This window comes from Chinchilla lanigera, unplaced genomic scaffold (assembly GCF_000276665.1).
Source record: "Chinchilla lanigera isolate Chin_1 unplaced genomic scaffold, ChiLan1.0 scaffold00145, whole genome shotgun sequence".
Taxonomy (NCBI): Eukaryota; Metazoa; Chordata; class Mammalia; order Rodentia; family Chinchillidae; genus Chinchilla; species Chinchilla lanigera.
Window position 1 is genome coordinate 2,189,726 of NW_004955546.1, and position 10,479 is coordinate 2,200,204.

Sequence of the window (10,479 nt, forward strand, 5' to 3'; positions counted from 1 at the left end):
CATCACCCTAGACAAGGAGGTCCTTACCTTCCCAGGCCCCTGTGGCAGCTTTCCTAAATCTCTGGCTGCTCCCTGGAAAACCAGGAGCTGTACCTTCTGTGCCAGATGTAGGAAACAGAATCAGCACCTGCATTTCTGTCTGGCACAGCAGTGCTCCCCACAGACTGTTCACGTGGTAGTTAATTGAAAGACACAGCGAAAGGCCATCTTCTTCATGAGCACCTTCTTCTTCTTCATTCCCCAGCCTCCTTGGAGATGGAAGATTCCCAGGAGAACAGAGACAGAAGGCGCTCTGGCGGCCCTTGCAGCTCTGAACTCTTTCTTTGGGAAGCCTAGGAAAGAATGCCTCCACTTTATCAGAAACCAAAACTGCAAATTAAAACAATGAGATATTATTTTCAATACAAATATTAGTAAACATTTTTTGATATACTAATTGTGATAGGTGCAGTTCTGACAGTTACCCTCAGACACTACTCTGTGTGTGATGGAGGGTGTGTGTGTAAAGAAAGCTACTGGGAGCACAAACAGAGAGATATTCTCTGCTATGCTTGCTGAAGTTCTGTTTTAAGATAAGAAACAGCAAAGGTGCAGTAAGTGCAACACTATGGGAATGGATGTAAAGGAGGTGCTGAGCACAGCTCATAACGGCAAGGTGCATCTCGCCCGAAAACTGACAGGGCGGGATCTCCACACAGCTGCCCTGCAAGACTTTGAGATCCAGGCTGCTGATGGGAGAAAGATAGTCTATGCAAAGAAAGGCACCATCCTTTCTGCCCACAGCCATGGTCCAGAGCTCAACTGCAAGAGAGGTAAGAAGCAGCCCTTCTCCGTGCTTGGGCAGGTGAAGGTGTGGAGAAGCCTGGGCATTGACTCCAAGCTGTCTCAGTGCATCGTCCATTGCTACAACAGGATCCTTGAGGTTGGGAACCAGACCAGGAGGCTGATTACTCAGTTTGGGAGCTGAAAGTCTGAGACTGGGTGACCAGAACTATTGGCCCATCGTGAGATCCCCTCATACATGACAGCATGCAGAGGGTGACATGCAATGGAGTTCACAGAAAAAAAGGCTGAGGGTCAGCGCACCTGTTCCAACACCACCTCCCTCCCACAGGACCTCAGCTGCTCCCGCCACACCCAACAAACCCATAGAAGTGGTGTGGGTCCCTTTGTGAAGGGTGAAGTCCAGTTGCCCAGTTACCTTCTGCTAGGCCTTCTCCTTTGGCCCTGCCTCCTTTCCATGTCCCTTGTGCTGGAGGCCACACTCCACACTGGAGTCTCACCCAAACCACACATGTTACCTGCTTTGTGACTCCCAGGTTTAAGTGATTCTTCCTTCTTCATCCAAGTTCAGTTGTCCCTCAACTTCTCGCTAATAAGCACCCATCATTCACAGAACAAAAAGTAAGTGAAGATTAGTAGGTAAAGTGTTATGACACTTAAACTGCAAAGAGATGTGTGAAAGTCACAGAAGCAGCTGGAGTTGTAGATGTATTTATCTGGACTCTTGGAAGGGGATGGGGGCTTCTCAGAAAACAGGAGACCTCCTTGTGCTCTTTTCTGGGCTGTTTTTCCCCACAACTTGGAGCTCCCCTGGACCTTTTCTGCTGGCTTAGTGACCATCCAGGCAGACCAAAAGTCTGTGCTCTTTTGGTTGTAGACCTGGGCTGCCTCCATGGTGAATATTCACTTGATGATTCTCCTGCCTCCCTTCCTGCTCCAATTACGTTTTAGTTCCATGATGCTGGACCAGCACATCCATGCCTTAGGCCTTGAATTTTACCCCTGTGAGATAGGATGGGAAGCCCCTCTCCAGTCCCTTGAACTGGGCCATCATCATTGTAAGATTCTTCAAGAACTCCACTTTCTGTGCACAAGGAAATGTTTTTGTTTCAGAAATGGAACCCATGGAGATTAAGCAAGCTTGCTGGGCCTCAGATATGTTTTGCAGCCTCTGTAGGTGTCCATGTTTGACAGGAAGGCAGTCTCCATGGGAAGGTGGTCTCCACAAGAATGTGGCCTCAAATGCTGCACAAGATGACAGGCAGACACAGGAAGGTAGTCTCCAAGCAGGATTGGGTCTTTTCCCGTGTGGCCTCTTAGCTAACCAGGGTTTGCCCTGCAGGGGACACTAAGGCACAGACAGGTTAAGCTGGCATTCAGAGTCAGTGGACACTCAGGCTAGTGTCCCACTCCTGGATCCTCACCTAAGTGGGGTGAAAACTTGCATTGTGAGACATGGTCTTCCATGAGGTGCTGCGGCTTCTGAAAACTGATACATAAAAAAATTGCCCTTTGCTTTTCTTCACCAACTATGGCTAAAACATACAAGCCCTTTAGAAGACAACAGTGGTGGCAGAGAGCAGCAGATGGAGACAATTAACCCAAGGCCTTGTCAGCCCAGATGGCTCTGGGGCCAGGACTCCAGCTCTATTCTCTTGACCTCCATGATGGATGGGGAAAATTTGTCCCCAAAGACAGACACTTGAGACCCTTGAGGTGCTGGGCCCTGCCCTCACATCATCTTTTAAGAAGAACCAGCTTGAAGCGAGAGGGGCCTTTGAAGTCCTCACCACTACCTTGAAGGGGTGTCCAGGCTCTTTCTGGGTTGGGTCCAGGGGGTTTGGATCACAGGGAACAGAACCAGATAATGATGGTGCCTCAGTTCACAGAGAAGGCAGCCTTACTGACATCCTAGAGAGTGATACCATTCTCTGTTTCTGGCCACCATGGCCCTGGGCTCTGAGGGTACTTCAGAGAATCATAAGCATGGCAGCTATCCCAAAGAAGACTGAGATGCTACAGTGTCTAAACCAGGCCCTCAGTTGCTGTTGTGAGGAGTCTTGGGGCTCTTACCTGGTAGCCATGGTTGATGTAGGAAGGTACTCCAGGTGTAGGGAGACACACGATGGGCCAACTTCCAAGGGTGGATATGGGGAAAGAGAAATCAATAAACCAGGGAAAAGAAAATTCACAAAGCACAAAAGCAGTAAGCAATGTGGAAGAAATTAATTGTCTGTATCAGCTTGAAATCAAGGTGGATGAGCTGAAGTTCCTTAACAATAAAAGGAAGGGAGTCCGCTAGCATATAAGCAATATTAGGCAATAAACTATGTAGAAGAAACATGATGAAAACAAAAGAACAGAAGCTACACAAAGGCAGAATATGTACACATCCCAGCTTCCTTCCAGTGCAGCTACAAACCTTCACATCACAGACTAGCACAAGAAGGAGGAGACCATCCAGGGAGCTCATCCCAGCAAGAGGCAAGGAGTGAGTTCTTTGGGGTTGCTTTTTACCTCATGTGTCCTAGACTGGTATTAGAGAAGTATCTATGCATACAGATAAAACAGCCATGGTGTCAGATAGCTTCCTATTGCTGTGACAAAATGCCTGAGAAAATCAATTTAAAGGAGGAAAAGTTGGTTTAGACTCACAGTTTCAGAGGCTTCAGTCCATGGTCACGTGGCTCCATTGTTTCTGAGCCTGAGGTGAAGAAATACATCATGCAGGAGCAAGCTGCTTAACTGACAGTGGCCAGGCAGGGGAGAGACAGAGAAACAAAGTGGGTGGGTGCCAGCCAGGGGCTGGGCACAAATTATCTCCTTCAACAACACACCTACACCCTCAGTGATTGACTTTCTCCAGCTGGTTCTCACCCACTAGTTTCTAGCACTTTCCAATGGCACCACCAGTTGGGGCCATCCTTTTCAACACATGAGCTTTTAGGGATACCTAAGATCCAGATCGTTGTAGCCACTCCTCTAAGACAACTCCTGTCTCTAGCCAAGGGAGCAGGTAGACAGCAGCTTCATAGGACACATAAGCTTTAGACAATGACTATTCCCCTTCAGTAGGCACCCTGAGAAAGCCCACAGCCCACCATTATTGTTAAGTCATAAGGCACCCCCCACACGGAGGACTTAACTCTCAATAATAAAAACTCCTTCCTCTTCACCTGTTGCCCTCCAGTGCCCCTCGACAAAAGCCAACCCCGCCCTCATCCACCTTGCCAGAACCAGACATTCAGCTCTGACGAATGACATGCCCTGCTTGGGCTGTTCTAACCCACAGATACCATCCCCCCAGAAAATGTTCTGGCCTGCTGACACCTTCCCCAGAAAATAGCTTAAAAACCCCACGCTTTGCTCAGCTCAGGGCTGTCCTAGTCTGCTGCGCAGCCCGCTGTGTCACTCTCCCACCCAATAAAGATTCCTTTCATGTCAAAAGGTCTGGTCTGGTTCTGTGTGGGTCTTGACCTGATCAGTTATCCCAAAACCAGAAGCCCAGTGGAGATCCCACTTCCACTCCACAAGATATGCTGAGTCCCCCAAACTGCCCACAGTGAAGAAGAAACTACATGGGAAAACTGGAACGTCACGTTTGCAAACAAGATGATCACCCTTGCTTCCCAGTGTTGTTGACATCATGCCAGGACCTTGAACCTCATCACTCTGCAGTGGAGACTAGGCAACTGCCCATACCAGGATGGGATCCAGGACACTGGGCAAAACACAAGACTTAGCTAACATCCAGAGTCTCAACCATAATAACTAAAGTATCTCAGATTCAACTAAATCAACTAAGACTTAAGAGGATCTCAGAATGAATGTGAGAAGACAATCACCAAATAACTTAATCTTGTAGATGTGGGAATATTTGGGCAAGGATTTCTAAACAAACATTATGAATTGCTTCAAAGAGCACTTGTGAAAAGATTTGAAAGAAAATTTTCAAAAAAGAAATTCTCAGCAAACAAATAAAAAATATGAAAAGGAACAAAATGGAAAATTTAAAACTCAAAAAGCACAAAACCAGAAACACAAACTTAATGGAAGTGTACAACCAAGAGAATGAAGAGAATGGAGAAGATTCAGAGAAACTCGGTGAACTTGAAGATAAAATAGGCTGATACTAAATGAATCATAAGAAAATGCCAAATATAAATGAGATCACAATCAAGTTCACTGTGGAGGCAACAGAGCCCTACTGTCCCCCAAGTTGCCTACCATGGTCACAGTGCATCCTCAGATCTCCTGTCCCAAGACCTTGTATCAGAGAGGACACTGTAGTGCTATAGAAAGAGTGAACAGATTTCAACACCTATGGCTGGCTTAAAATTACCACCCTGTCACTGAGGAGCTGCATGGCCTTGGACATATCCCTTAATCTCTTAGCTTCTGTCTGTGCTTCTTTGAAGTTGGTATAAGAACAACAAGTCTCTCAGAGGGATACAGGTGCTCTAGGACCACTTGTACAAAACCTACAGGTATGAGTTTGCACACTGTTTTAGTTACTTTTCTCTCATTGCTGAGACAAAATACCTGACACCCAAAGTTAAGGAGGGAAAGATTTATTTAGCTCACAGTTTGTGGAGGTTTCAGTCCATAATCAACTGGCTCCAAGGTGGGAGGCATGGTGAGGGGTAACAGTTCAAGGCAGCAGAAGACAGCAAAAGCAGTGAGAGCAAAAGGGGAGAGAGCAAGCCTCTTTTTCTCCCTTATATTGTAAGCAGGTTACCTGTTCTTGGGTGGGTGTAGCATTCACATCATCTCCCTGCCCACCTCTTGTACAGGATGAGGATGTTTACAAAGCAAGGACCCTGGCCCTCTGTTGAGTCACTTAATAAAACTTTTAAACTTCTCAAGTTCACACAATGAACAATATCCTAGAGCTGTAAGGACATGTCCTGTACACACTAGGATGTAGAACTGCTGAGTTACTTAATTAAGCTTCTAGACTTTTCAGAGTGACACGAATCAATCATCACACACATGCATTTGCACACCTATACAATTATCTAAATGTGTTTTCAGATACATTTGCACATATACATGTTTATATATGTGCTTGAGAGACTTCTCAATATGCTTAAAATATAGATAAAAGGTTGGTTCTAGAATATTAATGGTGTTAAAAAAATAAAGAAGAGGACATTAGACTAAGAGGGCTCTAATGCCCTGAGCTTCTATGTAGGTGAACCACTAAAACCAATTCAGCTGCATTTGCTGTATGTAGTGAACTCAGGTGAAAAGAAAAGAAGCTCAGCCCATCACAGGTGGCCAATGAGACACTAGCTGCATGTTCTTGAGATTGTCACCTGCACAGCTGCTCAGACTGTAAGCAAAGGACTTCCTGTCTCAGCTGTCTCCAAGAGAGTCACCTTTCAGAGTTACTGCCTGGTCCAATAGCCTCCCTCACATTGGCCCTGACTGCTGAGGACCTGTCTCTGAGAGGTAGTGTATGCAATAGCATGTATCACTCTCCCAAGGTCTTCAATCAACATTTTCTCCACACTCAGGCATCCTGAGCCTCACAAGTCTCCTTAGAGGGTCCTGAGGCCCTGCAGCCTCGAACAAGGCAACAGGACACACACGCGCACACATACACACCACTATAGCTTGGGTTGTTCAGAGGCTGTTGGAAGACGCTGGGGACAGGGCAGCTGAGACTGGGCCCCTAGAACCTGCAAGGAAATCCCAGGTTCCTATTACAACCCCTAAAGGCCAACCCTTCTAGAAGCCTCCACCCTAGAGCACACAGGACTAAATGTGGCTGGTCAATCTGACGCTGATACAACAAACCATGCTTAGTGATAAGATAGTATCACCTGAAGAACCATGGGCTTTAGGGAGCCATGTAAACCTGGCAGCAGGTGTGCTGCAGGAGTACAAAAGGAACTGAAAGGGAAAGTGGGGAGGCAGGTGACGTGCCCTGTCAGATATCCTGGGCCTCATGAGTCTCCCCAAGGGGTCCTGAGATCCTGGCCCTGTAGCCTAGAATAAGGCAACAGGGACACACACACACACACACACACACACACACACACACACACCACTATGGCCAGGGTTGTGAGGAGGCTGTTGGAAGAGGATCATTTTCCCAAAGGGTCCAACAGAAAACCAGGTCCACCAACCTTCAGCAGTCAGGAACCAGACCACAGCATGAAATCCTCAGCTCTCCAACAAAGAGATAAACGACTTACAGGTAGGAGGGAGTGATCTGGCTCAGGTTTCAGAGGGGTCAGTCCATGGTCATTGTTTCCCTTGTTTGGGGGCCAAGCAGGGAGGTAGCACATCATTGCAGGGAGCGTGAAGTGGAGCAAAGCTGTTTGTCTTGTGGCAGCCAATCAACAAAAGAAAAGAGAAGGGATGGGGTCCTGATGTCCCCTCTATGGGCAGGTTGCAATGACTTCTGCACCTCCCACTGGGCCCTACCTCCTCATAGTTCTACCTCCTCAAACAGGACCCCAGCCTGGGATAAGCCTAAAATAAGGATCTTTGGGAACATTCGACATCTAAACCACAGCATGGGGTAGGAATAAGACCATACAAATAAGAGCTTGAGCCTGATTATTGTGGGAGTGATTGTCTTTCCAGGGGATGTTATGTGTCTGTGAGTCAGTGTGCCTGGATCTGTGTCTGTGTACACATGTGCACCAGATACAAATGTCATTTTTGTGACTCAGTTTCAGTCAGTGGTGGGTACTGACCACCCTTCCCTGTGCTTGTATACTCAGCTCATCCCACCTTAGCTGCCAGAAAAATCAGGGGTTCCCTTCAGGGCTCAGTCACTGCTGTGATGTTTCTTGGGTTCTTGGTGCAGCCCAGGTCAGCTAGGGACCCTGTCTCCTGCCCACAGATACTGGGACCCTCCTCCCAGCACTCAGGTTATGCTAAGGAGCTCAGACCAGGCCATCATGTGATGCCTGTCCTCCTTTCTTACCCTGCTCTTTAGCTTAGCTGCTTCCAGGCAGCCTCTACCAGCCTGGTGGTTTTGGGGCTCCATAGGGAAGTTCATCTTTCCTCCAGGGCTGTATCCTTTTGCTCAAATTTTCCTTTAGGTCTCAAGATTGTGCAGAGCACCAGACTCAGCCTTCCAGCTCAGTTGGGGATTGTTTCCATTTTGCTTGTTTCAAAGGTGAGTAGATACATCCGATCCTGGAACATGAGCCTGGATGTGCTTTCTCAAAGCCAGGGGGGTGGATGGACAGCTGATTCCAAGATGCCAACCAGGGCCCTGAGAAGCCTAAGAACACAGGTACAGAAGACCTGGGCCCAGGCTCATGTTCCCCCTGGTAGGCACTCACAAGACTCAGCCTCCAGGACACTCTTAGAGGTCAGGTGCCTGCAATCCACTGGAGTGGCTGGGTAACATGGCCATTACAACTCCCTATGGGAGAAGCTACCACCCTGGCTGGGCTCCAGGAGCCAAGGACCAGCCAAGAAAGTGAAGTGCTCAGCCAGAAGAAAGAGCTCAGTGAGCACAGATACGGCCGGTGAGGCTCTACTTCGAAACAGTCATCAGACCCGAAATCCAACTGGGAGCACTTAAGATCAGGGGCGCCCAGTGTGAGAAAGAGCTTGCTCACACTTTCTGGTAGGTGAGTTATGGTCAGTGAGCTGCTGGTGGCTGGGGAGGGTTATAAATAGCCAGGGAAAGGACTTTTCCATCCCAGCTTTCTGTTCTTTTAAACACACACACACTCACACACACACACACAAACACACACACACACACACACACGCACACTTGAACCTTCAGTTGTTCCAAAATCTAACATCAATGAGGTGCTCCTGGGATGCAGATGTTGAATGAGTTAAGTTTTCCCCAAAGCCTGGGTGTGTGAAGCAGCTGCAGACACAAGCCAGGCCTCTGAGCCAGTAGAGTAGGGTCATCATGGCTCAGCACCTGGTCGGCAGCATCCAGGGAAGATGAGTAAAAGAGAACATAACTCAGCCAGGCAGTGACCCACAGGACATCCCCAGCATCAAGATACACACTACCTGGGGGCGGATAGCCATTCCACTAGCATCTCAAGGGTGCAAAGGAAGCTACCACCCAAAGAGCCAGGATAAGTGTTTCCAAGCTGGAGGACCCTGCAGAGCACAGAGGCAGGGAGGCCTCAGGGCACAAAGCAGGTGAGGGCGGGAGGCAAGGAGGACTAAGTGTGTGGGCATCAGGGGTCTCCTGCAGCACACAGAGGGTGGTGTTCTAGGGCCTTGAATGCAAGGGCAGATAGGAGTCCTCCTGGGAAAGTTACACTGAAGCTGTGTGGTAAGTAACTTACTGGAGAGAATAAGGACAGAGCAGCACAGAGGTGGCAGCAAGCCCTGGGACAGGAAGAAAAAAAGGAGGAGAAGGAGGAGGAAGAGGGGTGTTCACATCTGACTGTGGATTCCTCACAGGAAGGGAATGAAGGAGGAGAATGGAGAGAGACTCTTAGGTGTTCAGATTATGCAAATAATGGGTGCTGTGCCTTCCTCAGATGAGATAGCCAGGAACAATTAGGCTAGAAGGTGGGGAAAAGGGATGTCCATCAAAGCCTCACCAGAGCTCATGATTCCATGGATGACACAGATGAGAAATGTATGTCATGGTGACAAGTGTCCACAGCCAAGTGTGGCTGTGACATGAGCCCAGCTATGAAGCTCTGTTTACATCCATCCACAGCACTGGCAGAGAGTGTCAACAGATTCCAATGACTCACTGCTCAGCATTTGTCATAGCTTGTTGGCATCACCCAGGAGAAACCAAAGGAGTAAAGTCAGAGTGCCTTGCAAGTTACAGCCCCTGACTTCTCAGTGGTGTCTAGTGTCCTATGCTGGTCAGGTAACAACCTAGCAGCTGTCAAATGATTTATGAAACAGGATCCTGTGACTGACATTGGAGCCAGTGCTGTAAGATGGTCATCAATTAAAGCTGGCTGTTCTGGTGGCCATCAGTTAGTGATGGCTGGAATGAATGGAACTCTTGTCCAGGAGAAGACAGCCTGTCCACACTGCTCCTGGAAGGTTTGGGTACAGATCCAGCAGCAGCCAGCTCCTCCCTCCAGGTTCCTCTGCTGCACATGCTGTGGTAATCTGGTGAACACACTAGGTTATTTTGCAAGAATTTCATAACTAGAAAGGGCAAGATCTTGTTTTCTGAGGCAAAGGAAAAACCAATAAATATCATCAGTGTCAGTAACAAAGATCATTGCACCCCTTAGCCTCCAGCGGCAGCTTGCCCCAAGTTCTCACACATTTGCCTTGCCTATGTAGCAGCCTTGCTCTCCCCTATATAAGGCCTGCTGGGATGCCCAACCTGAACCTCCCCACTGGGAAGCTGGCCATGTCTGAAGTCTTTCAGTCAGCAAAGCCCCAATGTGATGTCTAAGATTTGCACCCAAAGTGTTTACAGTGAAGTTTGCTTCCAATTTAAATGAAATTGAGAGTAAATTGTATTTGCAAGAACAAATCACAGGCTATCACTTAGATTCCAGGCATACAAGGAGGCTGTCTGCCTTCCGGGGTGAAGGTGTGGCTTTGACACCAACTACCTCAGGCCAGGATGCTGCAGAGTGAAGTCCACTGCTGTGTGGTCACAGCCAGCACAGACCCAAGCAAGACAGGAGCTCTGTATTTGACAGGAGAAAATTCTGTATCACATCACAACAAATGGAGAAAATGCTGCAACTCATTTAGTGACAAAACATG